We start from the raw sequence: 19386 nt of genomic DNA, 5'->3' as shown, positions 1-19386 counted from the left end.
TAATAAAATGATGCCAAAGAAGTGAAAGACAAAGGTACGTTGTGCCCGCTTAAGTGGACATTGTTTGTTCCTAATATCTCCGAGCTATGCATGCTCAAATCTTCTTTAAGATGAGCTCAAGTTGTGATGGTCAAGACTCGATAGTAGATGTTAAGAGCGGTAACAAATACAGAGTAAGGAAAAAAAAAGGACACGTATTTAAATTCTTGACAGTAAAGTATCATTATTTGCTGACGACCTTCGGAACTGCTTTTATGAATGCTGTTCATCGGGATGTTGATTTTAACTTTGGAAATATTTACAGCAAAATATGGTAAAAAAAACAGATATCGCCGTTGCCGGGGATCGAACCCGGGTCACCCGCGTGACAGGCGGGAATTCTTACCACTATACTACAACGACCTTGTTGTCAAGTTTAGCCTTTTCAGTTAATGTTATTAGTATTATCTAAACCTCAAGTTTTTGAAGTCACATTCAAATGTGTAGTAAATACTTGACCATTAGATAAAAGATAAACAACACGTTGAAAGTTATAATTATAAAAGAAAAGAGATTATTTTTTTTATTACGGGTGTAAACTTATTACAACTCTTAAGTCTTAAAAACTCTTTTAAGAAATTTGTCTAACTCTTTATTTGATCAGAGTTCAGACCCATATGTCACAAATTTCTCCAGTGACATATAGGCAGCCCAAATACTTTGTGGGCTTTGGCCCATCTTAAATGGATTAAGCTACTTAAGTACATATGTCCAATTAAGCCTACGACAAGTCTGGGTTCGGAGTATTTCACTAGTCACTCGGGTCTTCTTCTCATAGTTCGGGTTATGGATTTCTGACTCGAATGGCACTTATCATATGCGTTCTTATTCTTCCATAGTTTATGATGTTGCTCGTAATCATGGTTAGGAGAAAATCATTGTTGGTAACAGTATGTCGCTCATATTGGTCATGTTTTACTTTGTTTGTCACAATGCACGGTTGTTATAAATGTTCTTCCTGCGCTTGGATTAGTCAAATATATAATTTCTAGTATATATATGCAATGATTTTGATGAGTTGGAGTCAGTGGAGTTCAACATTTTATCAAGGATATTGATGACTTTACTTAGTGAGTTCAACATTTTGATGAGTTGGAGTCATATTCCAACTAATGCATGCACCGTTAACCGTTAGGCTTAGGCCCCAATTGTGTTACAAACTCAAAACCACAAACCCTTTAACGTACAAATTTGCTACCTGTTTCTAGAGAGAACAGTTTTGATCATTTGATAATAGCTTAAAATGTGATGGGTCAATTGGGATGCACGGATTATAAGACTAAGGCATTAAACTTCTTAAATAATTATGTTCAAGGAAGTAACACAATAATAAAAGAGTGTTCCAGTACAACCCAGTTCGACTTGTTTTCGCTTGTTACCCGAGTCACTTATTTTTGCAACTTTTACCTGTTTGCCATGAAGCACATGTTTGACAAGCGTGTAAGCTTGATTTAGAAAAAGCTTCCTTTTAAGTAATCTTATTATTAGCTTGAAAAACAGTCTCTTTATTGTTTAATATATTCCATAAATCTTTGGAGATTAAGAACAAACACTTTTATCACATTCACATGCAACAAACATCACTCCATTAGAGACTCATTTTCTCTTTAGCTTTATCTTCATTAGGCCACATATGAACCTCATCATAAGCCCTTCTATATCTTCTATATTAATATTTATTAGTAATATAAAGTTTGAGAGATCATGGCTATTGTCCATATTGTTCACTCTACATTGCTAAGGATTTCAAATATATAAAGGTGTCCGTTTAATCATCACATTAGATTTTACAAATCATTCAAAAACATTGATTTTCTCTCAACTCCTACACACATCTTTACAAATTTTTACATTCCCACATATGCACTGCTTATCAATTTACTTTTTTTGTGCCAAATGAAATAGGCAATAAAAAAAATTAACCATAAATAAACAATAAAGAGTTAAAACATATCATAAGCATAAAACATTTAACTATAAAACAAGCAAACAAAAATCCAACTTTAAAATAAACAACAAAAAAATGTCATCATAAACAAGCAAAAAAAACAGTTATAACCATAAATTATTAATAAAAAACTTATTCGTAAAATAAAAACATAAAAAATCTAACCATAAATAAAATACAAAAATTAAATCAAAAAATAATTATTAATAAAATAACTTAATAATTAAAATATTGGGGTGAACACTTCTAAAATACCGAAGTTACACACGTACTAGTTATGGAATCAACGTGGTTTCTTACTTCTGATAGCTTCTGATAGTATACGCCCATAAATTGCTGCTGCTGCTGCTGTGTTTCGTCTTCAGTTACATGCAAATAGTTTCCTCCGATTCATCTCTCGAGTTTACCATTCTCTCCATCATCCCGGTAATTATTATTGTTCTTATTATTATTATTAACCCTCAATTCTCTGTTTCTTGCTTTCAAATTAAACATTAATAATTAGACTTGGTTTCTGCTTACAAGTTTCTTACTAATTACTAATTACTTGTATAGTGTAATCGTTCATGCATGCATATGTAATTGTGTGATTATTTATGCTTATTTGGTTATTGTTGCATGCAGGTAATCTTGCATTATTGCATAATGTCTTTCACTAACATGACACCATCATCATTCGGTTTGTCTTCCGTGAACCATTCACTAGACCAGGATTCACTGCCTGGTTGTGTTCTAATCGAGGAACATCATGATGTTGTAAACCAAGCAACACTCAATGTTCCATCTTTTACACCAGCTGGTACTTATGAATTTAACTTAATATTTGGTTATATGTTTCTATTGTTGTAATACTGATTATGAACTCCATCTTTTGAGGTCAGATATATATGGACAGCAACAGTACTTCAATGCAACTTATCATCATCAGCAGCATGCACTACCAGGCATGCTTCCGGTCAACACCGGAATTTTGAGTCGGGTCCCACAACATAATTTTTTTCGGGCGTAACATTGTAAGTTTCTTACACCTTATCATTGGTTATATATTATCAGTGGCAAAGCGGTCGGGTCGGGTAACGGACCAGGAAGGGTTTGGGTTAAAACGGGTCATTTTAATAAAGTATGAGTTTGGTTCGGTCATTTCAAAAAAGTACCAATTTGGTCCGGGTCAAAACGGGTCATCTCAAAAAGGTATCATTTTTGTTAAGATCAAAACGGTTCACTTAAAAAGGTTTAAATTTGGTACGGGTCAAAACAACTAAATTTATAAGGGTATCAATTTGGTTTGTTTCAAAACGGGCCATTTTAAAAAGGTATCAATTTGGTTCGAGTCCAACCAGGTCATTTTAGAAAGGTATCAGTTTGTTTCAGGTCCAGCTGGATCATACTAAAAAGGGTAGCATTTTGTTTCAATCGAGCCCGAGAAGCGGGCCACTTTAAAAAAGTATCTATATGGTTAAGGTTAAAATGGATCGATTTGGTTTACATATATTCTGTTTGGATTATTTATTATCTTCAAAGTTCATGGTTGTGTTGACTTGTACAGGGATGTTCTCAATATCCATATTATGGTGGAGGAATGATGGAAACTTACAGTCCACCTATGGTAAGATACATGATTTTATATATCTTTATATGATTGTAAATCTTCAAAGATCATCAATGGCAATGCATGAATTTATTTTGACTGTCTAAGTAGATTCCACCGCAATATGTGGATGTGCCATCAAGATTACCTTTGGCACCCGAAATAGGACCGAACCCTGTTTTTGTTAATGCGAAACAGTACCATGCGATACTTCGCCGAAGAAATATGCGTGCAAAAGCAGAGATGGAAAAGAAATTAATAAAAGAGCGTAAGGTGAGTTATAACTTTATGATTTAAAGATGAATTTGGTTGCGTAAAAACAGTAAATAACATGCTATGTTGGTTTTATTTTACAGTCGTATGTTCATGAGTCGCGCCATCAGCATGCCATGAAAAGGCCTAGGGGTACCGGTGGTCGTTTTGCGCCGAGAGAAGAAGTTGATCCCATAAATACAACCACCTCCGATTCTTCAAAGCATGTGCTCCCAGGGCCTTCTGAAACACCAGGGGGCGAATCAGGCAATTCGCAAAACTTCCCTCCATCACCGGGCTATGATTTCCTATCTTCTGATATCGGAGAGGATTGGTTCAGCATATCAACACCTAGCGAAGGTTAGGTGTAGTGTTGTTTCATATGCTTGGGAGATATGCAGAAGTTACTATATATGAGCGGGTTGATGGGAGACTTAAGAGCACTGAGAGGATGCAAGGGCATGCGTTTATGTAATTATGTTGAATGTGAACTAACTTTTGTATGCATGAAATTTTGAATGCATGAAAGCATAATGTATTTGCCAATGTGTGTCATATTGTGTAAGCCCTCTAAAGTCATTCTATTCAAGAAAACAGTTTCTTTCTAAAATAATACCAATATTTGTAATCATAATTAGACATTAAATATATAAGTGTTTTAACTGTTTTTTTATTCAAGAAAACAGTTTCTTTCTTAAGTAATAATGTACCAACTAGGGTATATACTCGCGTGATACGCGGGTGGAATAAATTTTCACTAAACATAATCAACTTAAACATCAATTTAAACAAACATAATATTTATTTAACTATTAAAACTTAATAGATTTACATTGTCACTAAACACATCACCATACCAATCAAAAAGTAATAGTTTACATTGTCTTAATATTAAAACTTTCAAATTACTAGAAGTTAATTTGAACATAACAAGCATAATAAATTTAAACAACAAATTCAAGCAACACAATACTTCTTCAAACTTTCGGACCAAAACGTTAACCATTTACATTGTCTAGATCTTAAAAGTTAAAAGTTACAATAAGTTAATGCATATCGAACAACCAAAAAACATCAACAAAAGACATAAACATGTACTTTCATATTAAACCACCATCAATTTCTTTAAACATTCTACCAAAACAAACTCATTTTGCTTCACCACATGAAAATATAATAAAACATTAGCATCAATAATAAATATATTTAATAATGAGTAACATTTGAACATTAATAAAGTTGTTATTATTAAAACAAAATAACATATAACAACAAACAAAGTAAAACGACAACATAAAATATCTTTCTAACTTAAACCATTAAACCAAAAAGATATATCAATAAAAATCTTTTTTGGCCGTAATTTTATACATAACAACTTTGATACTCATTTAAAACAACCCGTTTTGAAATATTTTCAAAATAGTTACAAAATATAAAAAAATTGGAATTAGTCAACTTTAAAAAATTATGATTTTTTTTTTGAGTTTTGACCAACCTTGCAACAAACTTTTAAATCAATGACATTAATATTTTGTTAAACTTGCAAAACATAAAAACGATTTACAAAACATTAATATTTTGTTAAACTTGCAAAACATAAAAACGATTTACAATAAATGAATTTTCATATAACTTTGGAAATATTAAAAAAATTTATGTTGACTTTGAAAATATTTAAAGGTGAAAAAATATGATACAAAAATATATATACCATATATACATGTATTTTAATAAAAAAAATATTAAAAACGTGGAAATTAATTGTTATATTTAAATGAGAATATTATTAAAGACATTACTAACGAACGTATATGAATCAACCATACAAACAGAAAATGTAATAAACACGTATTTAAGATATTGACATTTTATGTTGAGTATATATTAGGAAAATGAATTAAATTAGAATATATTAAATGGTCGGTCAACAATATTAAAGAAAGTTATTAACTTTAAAAATTTTAGAAAACACCGACCCACATTATAGTCAATTCCAAAAACAAATAAATAAATTATACTCAACTTATTTATTTGAAATTAGAATTATTAATTTGAATACACATAAAAAGTAATAATTATAAATAATGACTTTAAACTTTATTATATGATTTGATTAAATTAGAATATAATAAATTGTTATTTAAGTTATAAATCTGTTTACCAAAATTGTTAAACGAAATTTGTTATATTCAAAGATCCTAAATAAAAAAAATATTACAAAAATCATGGCATAATGTAATCTTGAAATTATTACTTTTTTAGTCGATCCACAATTAATATTATTTTATTACAATCAAAGAAATATACATTCAGTTTTATTAAAAACCCATTATCATTAATTGTGATATTTATGTCTAATTATAAATTGGTCAAACATATAAGATAGGAAAATTGTGGAGATTGGAAACTAATAAACAATAAACATTGACAATGAAAACAAAATTTTCCATAACCAACTGTAATATATTTTTTTTTAGAATTTAAATTCAAATAATATTTCGAATTTTTATAGTGCATTAATTGTTACAGTTTCCATAACAAAATGATGACACCCATTAGCATTAATTGTTACATTTATGCCTCATATACATTGGTCAAACAAAAAAGATGGAAATGTGTAAATGTTAGAAAATATAATGTATCTTACAATATAATAAAATAATAATGTTTTAAGTCAAATATATTGAAATATAAAAATGGTAAGGAGTAAATGTTATTATTTCTGTCAAAATAAGATGTAACAACTAATTAGAAAAAGTAATAAATTAATAATAACAAAATTACTAAAATTATAATAATTATTATAAATTATAGAAATTATCATTAATAAATAGATAAATATAAGATACAAAAATATATGTTTTTAATACATCGGTTGTTATTAAAATATATTAAATGGACAAAACCAACAACTATATATGATTGATTATATAAAAATTAAATAAATTACATGAATTGTGAAAAAATACATGAATAATAACAAAAATATACATCAATATTAAACAAAAAATAAGATATCTTATCAACAAATCTTCAACCCATGAAATTAGCTATATCAAGTTGGGAACATAACCTGAAATGAGAAAATTAAATATTAACATTCGTTTTACAAATAATAAATTTTAATTGTGGTAATGTTACATGTTATGAAATATTTACTCAGTAATTCATAAAATTCAACTTTAATTTAAATTTGGAAATTTATAAATTTTAAATTACATCGTTTTAGAAATAATAAATTTTAGTGATGGTATTTTAGACATTATGAATGTGTGTTTAATCAGCCATTTAAAAAGTTTAAGTTAAAGTTAAATTGAACTTTAATGTTTGACCAGACAATTTAAAAATGTTTGACCAACTTAAACGTTTGACCAACAATTAAATAAAAAAGTCAACTTTAATTTAAATTTGGAAATTTAAACTTTTTAAATCAAATCGTTTTAGAAAATAATAAATTGTAATGATGGTAAGTTTAGACGTTTTGGAATATTGACTTACCATTTACAAATTTCAAATTTAACTTACATTTGGAATTTAAAATTCAAAATTGTAATCGTTTTAGAAATAAAAAAAATTAATCGCGGTAATGCTACATGTTATGGAATGTTAAACCACTGATTTACAATTTATTATTGGCCTTACCGGAAAAAGAATAATGATAATGTCCATGGATGAAACCTTTTATTTAGAACCTAGAAGAACAACATGTAAAAGAATATATAAAACTTCAAATAAATATAAAACAATCATTGTTTAGGTATAACACATGAACCGAAAAACTTACCGGAAAAACGTAAAAACGTAGAAATATTAGGTTAATCGTCGTTTTTGATTTAGAACCTAAACTGATTTAAAAAAAATCAGTTAACAATGAAAATAAAGATAAAAAGGTTAGATCTACAATAACCGGAAGTAAATATGATGTTGCCGGAAAAAGATATAACCTTGCTGGAAAATTAGATAACATTGTTGGGCATTAAAGTATAATATATAACCTTACCGGAAAACGATTAATCTCGATCTACATTACCAGAATATAGAAGATGGTGGATGGTGGAGTTAGAGAGAGAGAGAGAGATTAGATACAAAAAAAACGGAAAACAAAAATCTTACCGGGAAACCGTAATAACTTCAAAATATCAATTCAATCTTGGATTTTGATATACAACCTAAAGAGATTATTACAAAATTATATAACAATTAAAATAAATATAAAACCATATCGGAAAATCTTACCGGAAAAAGATATTACCTTGCCGGAAAATCAAATAACATTGTTGGCCATTACCGGAAAACGATTAATCTCGATCTACATTACCGGAATATAGAAGATGGTGGAGTTAGTAATTAAGCCGAGAGAGAGAGAGAGAGAGAGAGAGAGAAATTTAAATGATTAAAATGATGGTGGAAAATTCTAAGGTTTAAATAGTGTGTGAGATGACACATGACAGTATATTAGAGAGTCTTAGAATGGAAATGAGATGACATGGAGGCCTAGGTGGACACCCTAGTAGAAGGAAATGTGGCAAAATTGTATTGATTTAATAGATTAGTAAGATATTTGTAATCATAGTTGGGCATTAAATATATACAAGTGTTTTAGGTCAATCCGACCTGTTTTTGCTCAATATTCGACCGGCCCATTTTGCTACTTTTGTTTGTTTTTCTTCCATTGCGGCTTGTTACAGTGTTTTTCTAGGTTGGTTGAAATCTTACAAACTTAAGCCGAAACAGAAGTTGCAATACATGCTACATTTGATAAGCATAATACTCGAGCAGTTAATCTGAGCTTATCTTAGATAGCTTTAATTTATATATTATAACAAAGTTAAGAAAATCTCTTGCTTTAATAATCGATGCTTGCGTGTTGAAAACCCTTTCATACAAGTAATGTGTTGAAGTACTGCATAGTTTATCGTTTGAATCTGTCTATTTGAGTTACATTTGTCAAACGGGTCAAGGGTATTTATCGTATGTAACATTTTTTAAATCGTTTTAGTAAACAGATTCACATTGACACTTACTATATAATGATATCGATAGACTTTTGACAGTTTTTAATGTTAACCCAATTTGAAATGTATAATTTACTTCTTTTGACTTTAATCTTGCTACTTGACTCCAATTTTCCGTCTGTACTAAAATCATTCAATGACTACAATTCAACTCATACTGTCATAGATAAGTCCATGGATTTCATTTTTTACATGATCCTTTACAACAAAAATTTTTTTAGTTTTTTATAAACAAATTTATTCTTGTTATTGCATGTATTGAAGTCTCTAAACATATTCAAATATGCCTGGTTTTCATGATTGGTCCCTAAACCTGTGTGAAAGCCAAGATGCAAACATCAACCGAACTGGTAAGTGAACAGTTTTTTTTTCAAGCACTGACTCATCATCGTACTCAGTATATCCCATCAATAACAAAGCTATGGTAGGGTCTGAGGAGGGTAAGATGTAGACAGCCTTACTTCTACCCTTTAGGAATAGAGAGGCTGTTTCCGGCGAGACCCCCGGCTCGATAGTAGCTTTACATCAAGCCTTGGACATAAGGCACACAACACTCAATCATGGGACACCGGCTGATTGGTGCATGTACCCTTGTCTTTCGGCTATCAACGCCACCACATGATGCATGATTAACCTTCCGACACTTTTAACGTTATTTTCACGAGATTAGTAAAATCAAGTCAAAATTAGTGTAATTTCACTTTTGCCCACCCTTGGGTTCACACATATATATATTATATGCGCGTACCGCAAGCATGGCGTGAAAAGTAGAGGGTTCATAGGGTATTTTGTTTTGGCATATATACATTTTTGTTTTGGTCTGACTCTTTTATATATACATTTTTCAAGTACTGACTCTTTTATATAATTGCTAGTTTTTCATAGGGTATAATTTGTTTTGGCCTCGATTTTTCGTTCCGGATGCCATTTGTGCCTTTTGGACGTCATTTCTTCGTGGCGGTTGCCATTTCTTTGTTTGGGACTCCATTTCTTCATTTTGACAATTATTTAGGCATTTTGGCCATCAATTCTTCGTTTGGGCCTTTATTTCTTCGTTTGGTCCCCCACTTCTTTCTTTGGCCCTCCACTTCTTCGTTTGGGCCTCCATTTATCGTTTCGGATGCCATTTGCGCCTTTCGGACGCCATTTGTGTAATTCAAACTTATAGTGTGCTTCTCATATTAATATCAACATCAAGAAAATCAAACATAAACAACTACTGAAAAACCATAAAGTAAAAATCAAGAAGTCTAATTCAATAGACCAGATTAACTGTGTTATTCCTCAAAACCATGTCCAGGTGTTAATTTAGAAAGGTTTGACTTTTAAGTCATAAAAGACATATAATATAGCTCTTAAGTTACTTGCTCAGATAATTTAGATGTGTTATAATATAGTTCTTAAGTTCGGTTGAGAAGACTCGTATAATTTTCAAGTTGAGATAAAATAAAGGCTATATAGATGTCCAACACTTATGATAACCCCATATACCGCTACTTGTAGACTCACTTCACTCCATTTTTCTTTCTTTTGGGATCTTTAGTTCGTCTAAGGCGACGTTTGAATAGTAGGAGACACTATCGCTCATATTCCTAACCATACTGGCTCGTAATCCAGATCGTTGGTTTGAGTTGTTTCGGGGCAATTCTTCATTGACATTCGTAATCTAAATTACTCTTGTGAATCATATGAGACATAACCGCTCAATGAAAAATGACAGCACTTTAACGTTGCATATTACACAATGGAACAAACAACGATGACATTGATAGTGAAAGATCATCATGTTGGTCAAAAGTTTTTTTAGTAAAGAAAATAAAGACAAGAGGAAGGAAATATAAGAAAGTTGATGTTTATTTTACCTACTAGTGTAATTAATTTAGTATAAAAAATACCAATATTTTATTTATTTAATCTTTGTATTTTATTTATTTTATTTCTCTATTTGTTTTATCACTTTATATGGCACTCTATTTAATAAAGATATATTTATTTATTCACTGAATTTTTCGTAATTTATTTCTATTCATTTTTTAAAAGAGATTATAAATAGGTATATTTTTCAACATGTACAGGCGTATTGTTGAAAATATACTTCGTTAATGCTTACATAGTTACATTAATTGGTTAAATATGCTTACCAGCCAAGCTGCCAAGAGTCAAATTTCTATTTGTTCTTTCAGTGTTATCCTTGCTAATGTGCTAGGGTGTTAAAACATAAGGTATATTTATCAATTTTTTTTAAAGGTAAATGGCAAACATTGGAATTTCAAGCAAACATAAGGAACGAAATTTGTTATTTACTCTAAATCGGTAAAAAACCCGAATTCATGAACTATAGATGTAAAACATAGATATTTTGTTGTGAATCAAAGGTTCTCATTTCACCAAAGTAAAAAAAATAATGCACGTAATTTAGCAATATTGAGCTACAACTTATAACTCATTAGTTTAGAGCTAAGTGATTATTTGCATGGCAAATGACAATTAGTGGTAGTAATACTAGTTACAATACTTTTTTATTCTTTTCTTTTTTTAACAACAAATTTTTCATATAAGGGAGAACTGAATGGTCAACGAATGGGATTGGGGGGTGGGTTCAGCCTTGCTGGGAACACCACCCCAACCCCGAAGAAAAAGCTTACTCATTGACATGACTACCCTGAAATATAGGAATAGCAAAAGAGAATCGAGAAAGAACTTCAGGAAGGAGATGAACTTGGGGATGGGATGAAGTGTGATCACCATCCCGCATGATCGAATTGTGGCCAAAGCAAGATGTTTGGGATATACAACCGTCCTAAAATCCCTCTAACATTGCTCTTGCATGGATTTGAACCCACCATCTCATTTTTAAATGGGCAAACATCATACAACATGTTACATGTCTAACATCAAACTTCTAAACATAAAGTGGTAAAACTTTTCAATCCTACTAACATCCATTCAAATACTCTTCAATCCTACTAAATCATTTGATGGACTTATATGGTATAAGCCACACCATACATTGTTGCATACCACTAACTCTAGGAATAGTATCTAAAGGCCAATAGCCCAATATCATCAACTTCACGCAAGGATCGGTCCATTCCAACCATAACTTTTTCTCCACCATATAAAATGTCAACTATAGACCTATAGTGTTTTTTTCACATGTGAAACAAAATATATATTATACATATTATTTGTTTTAGAACAACTTTTCAATAATAACATCAGTCGGTATATATGTTCAACAAGCCTACAAGGGTTGCAGGACCCATGACAAGAAGCTGACATAAGTCTTCTGCTGAGCAAGATGTCAAAAACAAAATGAGCCGTTTTCTTAACCTTTTGGAATTTAGAATATTAATTTCTCATTACTAGTTGTGAAAATGTGAAGGATTGATATAGACAATTTTGTAATTTAGAGAGCCTCAAATCTCATGGTGTATAAAATTTTCTTCTTGTGGACCATTTATTTTGGCATTACTACACCGATGTGGTCCTCGATCTAGATATATATATGGTAGCGCTACAATGTTGCATTATTCGGTTGTACTCCACTATTTAGATAAGTGTTCATTTTTCAGTTTTGAATATTTGAACCCTAAGCGAAAATAACTAAAAATAACTAAATTAGCAAGTTTATTACAGTATTAGAAAATTAGTTGTTTTTATCAGTCGGGTCAAGTGTAGAAAAAGATGATCATAACTTACGATCGCATTGACACATGGCCATTCCTAAGGTGAATAAATTAAACGACTTTATACGCATGAAGTCTTAAAGAAAAAGTGTCTGGTATGATGTTCAAGTTATGACAACGGCTAGGGAGGCGTGCATACCAGATGCCATGTTTAAACGGAAGTGATCAGCCGTTTACGTACGATCATGTGTGGCACGTTGTGAGAAATAACAAGTGATTGGGGCTAACTAGTGTTTATAGTACACAAGCACCCAAAAGATCAAAGATATATACTATTGGTGTTTACACCACATGTACTTTTGATGGGCACATTACACCATTCGACCTCAACATCATTAATTCATTGTCGGTTGAGAATTATAGAATTTATGTTGATAATGATGTTGAACATTGTCCAATAGGGAGGACAAAGTTGTAAAGCAAAGAGAGGGGCGAGGTGAGGGTCGTTTTTTTATAAAAGCAAAACATGTTGAAGAATTAACAAAAAAACAGTTCGACGTAAAAAAAGGCGATTGACACTTGCGATGATTTAATGAACACTTTAATCAACCCGGAAGGAAAGAAAATCATATTCATGGATATCGTGATACAAACTTGTGACATTCGTCAATTTCGGGTCACTTTTGTTATGTAAACCCGACCCGTTTGTAACCCGAACATTTCAAATATATAAAATATTGGATCTTGTCATTTAAAATATATAAAATATATTTTTTTTATTATGCATTGTTTGACCATTTAAACATACCCATTTTTATGCAAACCATAAAAGAATCTTTATACCCAACCCTTCACACCTTCCCTATATATACACACCCATCTTCTTCATTTTACTCTTGCTACATCTCCAAAAACTCTCTCAAACTCCATAGATTCAAGGTTGTTATTTCTTATGTATTCTTGAAGTTTTGACTTCTCAAGTCAAACTAACTATAGTCTTTCATTCTAACTTGTTCATCTAACATTACTAACTCTTGAATATGGTGGTACAACATATATATAATACACACCCCTTGTTTCCTTTATTTGTTACTTCACCGACTTTGGTTGGTTAAGTTTCGAATGTCATAAGGCAAGGCTTCATGGAGGACTTCGTGTTCTTGATATATATTTACACACACATAACTTATTATACATATCACTTATGACTAACTTCTAACCCTTTAGTTTGTTCATCTTATTTACAAGTTCCATGGTGTGGGTTTGTATAAGACTAACCTCGGTTTAACCGAAACTAGTTCAAACCGGAAACCGAACTTTTGTTTACTAGTTTTGTTAAAATAGTTGTTTAAACATGTTTATTGCTAGATTTGAGTTTCAAAAATCATTTTTACAAGTTCTTTGATATTAAGCATATGGAATCCATCTATGAACTCGTTGGGAGATGGAAACCGAACTAAACCGAAACTTTTGCTTAAAAGACTTGTAGTTAACTTTTTTTGTTGTAAAATTTAAGTTTTCTTCATTTATAAACCAATATACAAGTTCTATGATATTTGGGCATGTAGAAACCATCTATGAACTATTTGTGAGATGGAGACCGAACTATACCGACTTTTACTCGCTTAAGACACACAAGTGTGTTTTTAGTTATCAAGACTTGTATATTTCTTTAAAAAATAGTTTACAAACTGATTTTAATTATTTTCTTAAGTACTTGTAATAGTTGGATCCAACTTGATCTCATAACATAGCTTGGACCGACAAAACCGAACACTCGCTTAACGTGCGTTGTTAGTTCTAAACAATAGATCTACATACTTGGTTAAGTGTTAGTATGTTTTAATGAGTTATCTCATAACAATTAATATTTTGGAAAGTTGACTTTGGGTTTGACCATTTGTCAAGACCCGAACCGACAACCCGAACACTCGTTAAAAACCCGTTTTAGTATCTTTAGCCTAATGGAACTTGCATTTTAGCATTTTCCCCACCTTATTACTTAACATTGGTTAAGTAAATATTAAGGTTAGATACTTTAACCCTGTTTTGAGCAAACTTACATTTTTTAAAAGGGTTATTATTATAAATTCTTAAATAGTTACATTTTAAACCTTGAACTTTAATTGATTAGTTTTTGCAACAATTATTTTATTTAAAGATCTTCAAGACAACCTTTCTAAATCCAAGACTTTCTTTTATTTAGGCTTCATACGTTAAACTCGTCGTTCCGGAAAATCTCCAAATAATCAATCTTTCAAGTTTATTACTTGAATGTGAGTAACTTCATACCCCGTTTTCTATCTTTTATTTTGGGGGTGACATTTCAACTTATCTAAACTAAATGTTTTATACTTGGGTCTTAAACCACAAACGTTGTTGTATACCTTACTTGAATAATTGCTCGATTTGGTGTTCTATGCTTATTTGACTATGTGTTTATCGCTTTTGGATGGTGGAACTATAAATCCTAGACCATTTGGCAACCCCTCATGGCAAGGTGTCGTTAACGTAATGCAATTAACGATAACTATAAAATCCTAAACTATTTGGCAACCCATTATAGTTGGGTGTCGCTAACTTGTTAGCGATAACTATTTATCCAAGTTTATAGCTATTATTTATGGTTTCGTATACTAGTTTTGTGGCTTTTCATACTATATATCTATTGTTCAAACTTATGAATTGCTCACCAACCTTTGTGTTGATAAACTTTATTTTATGAAATGTTACAGGTTTGCATCTAGGTTGATTATGGAGTTCGGTGAAGAAAACGTCACAAATACCGTTAGGATATTAGCAAAACTGAACAATATTTGATTTGCTATATTTTGTTATATTTTGTTGTATTTGAGTTATGAATATTTGGTTATGTGACATTTTCGATGATGTGAAATGAAATGAGTTTGTTAAATATTGTCGCTTTAAATAGTGTCATGCGCTTATGAGCAATCGTTGCACCCCGGCATGTTCCGCCGCCTTTGGTCGGCGTGTGACAAAACTATACATGAATAAATGTGTGTTAAGATTATAGATTGTTTGAAGGGTTAATCTTATATTTTTCAAATTGTATAACTTTTGTCTTTTATTTCTAATTTATGTAACGTTTATTGTTTATAGCTTCAAATTTATGTAATGTTTACTTTTATTAAAAATATTTTTAGTATGTTTTAAATTTTAAAAATTGGTATATATATTAATATTTTTCAATTATATTATCTAAAGTTAAATAATACAAATTTAAAATAAATTTATTATATAAAAAAAGAATTCAAATATTAAAAATATATGTAAATGATGATGTGAAAAAATAAGGATTTTTAGTAACAACATTTTAGGGATAGAAAGAAAAACATGATTTTGAATTATTAGTGAAAAATTGATTTGGTAACTACTAGACATATTTGTGAGTGTTTTTAACCCTAACCAATATGGATAGTCTTAATCTCAGCTTCCTAGCAGCCTACACTAAACTGTCAAGATGTTTGACAACCCACTGAGCAATTGCCCGTGATAGGGGCGATTTCTGCATTTATTGATACGACCATAGCGTATTGTTGTCTCTGGTAAAGGTAGTTTATCTTAAACAAGGTAGATGTCGTCTATGTCAAAGTCGGCTTCTATAATATCATTGGCAGGGGAGAATAACACGTGAAACAATTGTAAGATAATACCCACTTGTAATGCATGCGTCGTTTCGTATCCATAAGGAAAGAGTATCTGAATGCTTTGACATGGACGACATCTACCTTGTTTAAGAGAAACTGTCTTTACCATGATGATCTTTAAACGATGATTTTTTTGAGGTGTAATAACGTCGTTATAAGGAATTATGTCGTAAATTTTAGGATGGTTAAAGCCTGTTCTTCTAAGGCCTTTTGTTGGTCCATTATGAAACAAAAATATTATTCGATTTTTTTAATGACTATTTTTTTCTTTTTTCACTCTATATATGATTTGAACTCATTACATCTTATTTCACACATTAAATATTAGTTCACACCTTAAATACTATTCGATGATGTTTGATGATATTATAAATAGACAGAATTACAGAAATTGTCCTTTATGTTTGTATCAAATTTCACTCGTTATCCTTTATCTTTAATATTGATATATTTTATTCTTTATGTTTAAAAATCCAACAACGTTTGTCCTTTGACTCTAACCCAGTTAGTTTTTCTCGTTGATTCTGGCCATGTGCATTGCACATGAGGGTAAATTAGTCATTTTACCTATTTATTGTTTGATTTTTAAACATAAAGGATAAAACATATCAATATTAAAGATAAAGGACGGTAAGTGAAATTTGATACAAATATAAAAGACAATTTCTGTAATTCTGTCTTAGAAATATTGCTAAGTATCTCTATCTCAAATGGTTAAGGTGAGACATACAAAGACTTCAATATAAAAAAAGAGGAGGTTTGGGTTCAGGTCACACATTCGATAAAAAAAAATAGGTGTATTTGTTTTTATTAATCTCATTTATCATCTTTTAGTCGCTGCCGGTTTCAACAATTGAATTGACTGATTACAATCTCATATTTTATCCTATTTATTCCCAACGGTCCACGACTAACAGAATGCTAACGTTGTTAGTTGCAAATCCCCGGAAAAACGTTATTGGGCGAAATAGTCACATGTTTTGTCGGGAAAACTCAACCTGAACACCACCACCACCATCACCACCAAGTGACTCACCACCAACCAACCAATCACCAGCACTTAAGCATCACCAACTGATTCAGAAATAGTTTTAGGGTTCTAACGACCTCAATAATTGAGCCTTTTATTAGAAAAATGTTCCTAAATGTCTAATATTAGGTTATAAAGATTACGTTTCTAAAAAAACGTTTTACCAGTAACTTATAACTAACGATGTTAACATTCTATTATCGTGGACCGTTGGAAACAAATATGGTAAAGGTGAGCTCTTTATCAGCCAATTCATTAGTTAAGGCCGACATAGACCAAAAATTGATAGTTGAGATTAACAATAATCAATACACCAAAAAGAATAAGGGTCCCATGTTAACCTGAGAGTTTTTTCACCTATAATGAATTTTCTCTTAAAAATGATCTCTTATGCTTGAGGAAAAAAAATGATTAGATGGATCAATGAATCATGAATAGTCCAAATTAACCGTTCAAAAAGAACGATATTTGAAATATGAACAGAACAATGTTAGAAAATATGAACAATGTTTTATTTAACATTTATTTGAATTACTAAAGTATTGCATAGTTGTATCGTGAGATATTGTCGGCGATGACGAGATTAAATAAATGGGATCTGGAATCTATCAAGTATAGAAATACGTGATAAGTGAAAGGTTGTCGTGACACGTGTTTAAGTTTCGGTGGGTTGTTGATTAAATACATGCTGGCTTGCATTTATTGGCTCCTTAATTTTATTTAGTTCTTTATTTTTTTTAGCAGCAATCGGTTCTTTCACTACGACTCGGCTTCACGTTCGCTTGGAATCTTCTTTGTTTTACTTTTACCTTTCCTTTTTACCGTTCACTCTTTCTTTATCTCTCTCTCTCTCTCTTTTTATCGTTATCTAAATCTTTTATAAAAGTATTATTTTGATAAAAGATAAAATAATGATCACAAATTGTCATAAATACTTAGGGTTGGTGACCTAGTGACAAAGACAAAGTCTTTTAAACAACTAAAAATCTTGTATTCAGGTTTTAAGTAAAAGACAAAGTCTCCCCTTAAACAATTATACTATTAGTAGTCGGGTGGTGCCCCGTCCAAGTCATCACCACTTTGGAAAGGCATTAGATACCTCGTCGAAGAGAGCCTTTGCCTGCGTAAGTTGGCTAATTACGTCTGAAGGGACAGAGGAGGCATGCGTGAAGGAGATGTGGCGGATTGCATGGACATGGCTTCGACATAAATGTTTTCACGCCCTTACGCATTTTTCCATCACACCCGGTCTTGTAAATAAGATATATTACATGTTATATAATAAGCATTAATAATTGTATTACTTAAAATGCAAGTCTTATTTGTTTTATTCGTTATAATATAGTATATATTCATGATTAACTAAATTGGTGCAATTTAAATATACAACTATGCATTACTCATAGTTTTTTAATAAATCTTCAACTCAAAGTTAAGATTTAAACTAACTAACTATATATTTATAAAATCAAACTAAAAATTAGACTATCTTCCATATGTCTTTAAGAGATAAAACCTTCAAGGCCTTTGGAGTTTGGATGTCTTTATTATTGAAGGGTGTTGCCCTTAGGTGAGGTTTCATCACACAATGGCATGTGTTTGTCTTGTTTATGTGAAAAGGTGGCCCAAAGTAATAAAAAAACAAGTTTTATATAAATATTATGTATAACGAGTAACTGATGAGATGAAAATTAAATATTGTTAATATATTTGTAAGGTTAAGAATGAAATTTAGAATTTTAAGAATTTATAAATATATTATATAACAGATAACGTGACAGTGTAAAAAAACATATATATAAAAGTAAATATTAAAATAGGTACATAATATAAATTGGATGTGACTCAAGGGTAGAACACTCACTTTAATAGTGAGCACGTAGTGGGTTCAAACCTCACTATCATCAATTTATATGGGAGATATAAGGGATGATCCTGGTTTGTCAGGATTCGAGTACTGATCTTACCCGGTTTTACCGGCTCCTCGCTGTCGTGCCGTTCGGCGGGCATGGGGGTTGGGTTTTATCCGGGGAATCCCTCAATAGGTGGACCACTAGGGGCTCCATCCGTCCGGACTCGTGGCCGGCTCGGACTATCAATGGGGGCCGCGTACGGAGTACCCGGCGTTACTTAGTTTGTTCGTTCAAAAATTAAATAAAAAATGGGTAAATAATAATAATAATAATAAGTAGTCCCATAGATCCTTATGCACCG

The 19386-nt window shown here is 31.1% G+C and overlaps 1 non-coding gene across 1 annotated transcript; it reads right to left on the bottom strand.

Moving 5' to 3' along the window:
* Positions 1–330: 330 nt before the first annotated feature.
* TRNAD-GUC (transfer RNA aspartic acid (anticodon GUC)) lies at positions 331–402 on the bottom strand. The gene has a single exon. It is a non-coding gene; the product is annotated as a tRNA-Asp (tRNA).
* Between the last annotated feature and the right edge of the window lie 18984 nt (positions 403–19386).

This window comes from Bidens hawaiensis, unplaced genomic scaffold (assembly GCF_021521415.1).
Source record: "Bidens hawaiensis isolate Kalapana, Puna unplaced genomic scaffold, B.hawaiensis_p1.1 tig00026411_1, whole genome shotgun sequence".
Taxonomy (NCBI): domain Eukaryota; kingdom Viridiplantae; phylum Streptophyta; class Magnoliopsida; order Asterales; family Asteraceae; genus Bidens; species Bidens hawaiensis.
The sequence above is the reverse complement of the archived record's forward strand: the minus strand, read 5'-3'. Positions and strand labels throughout refer to the sequence as shown.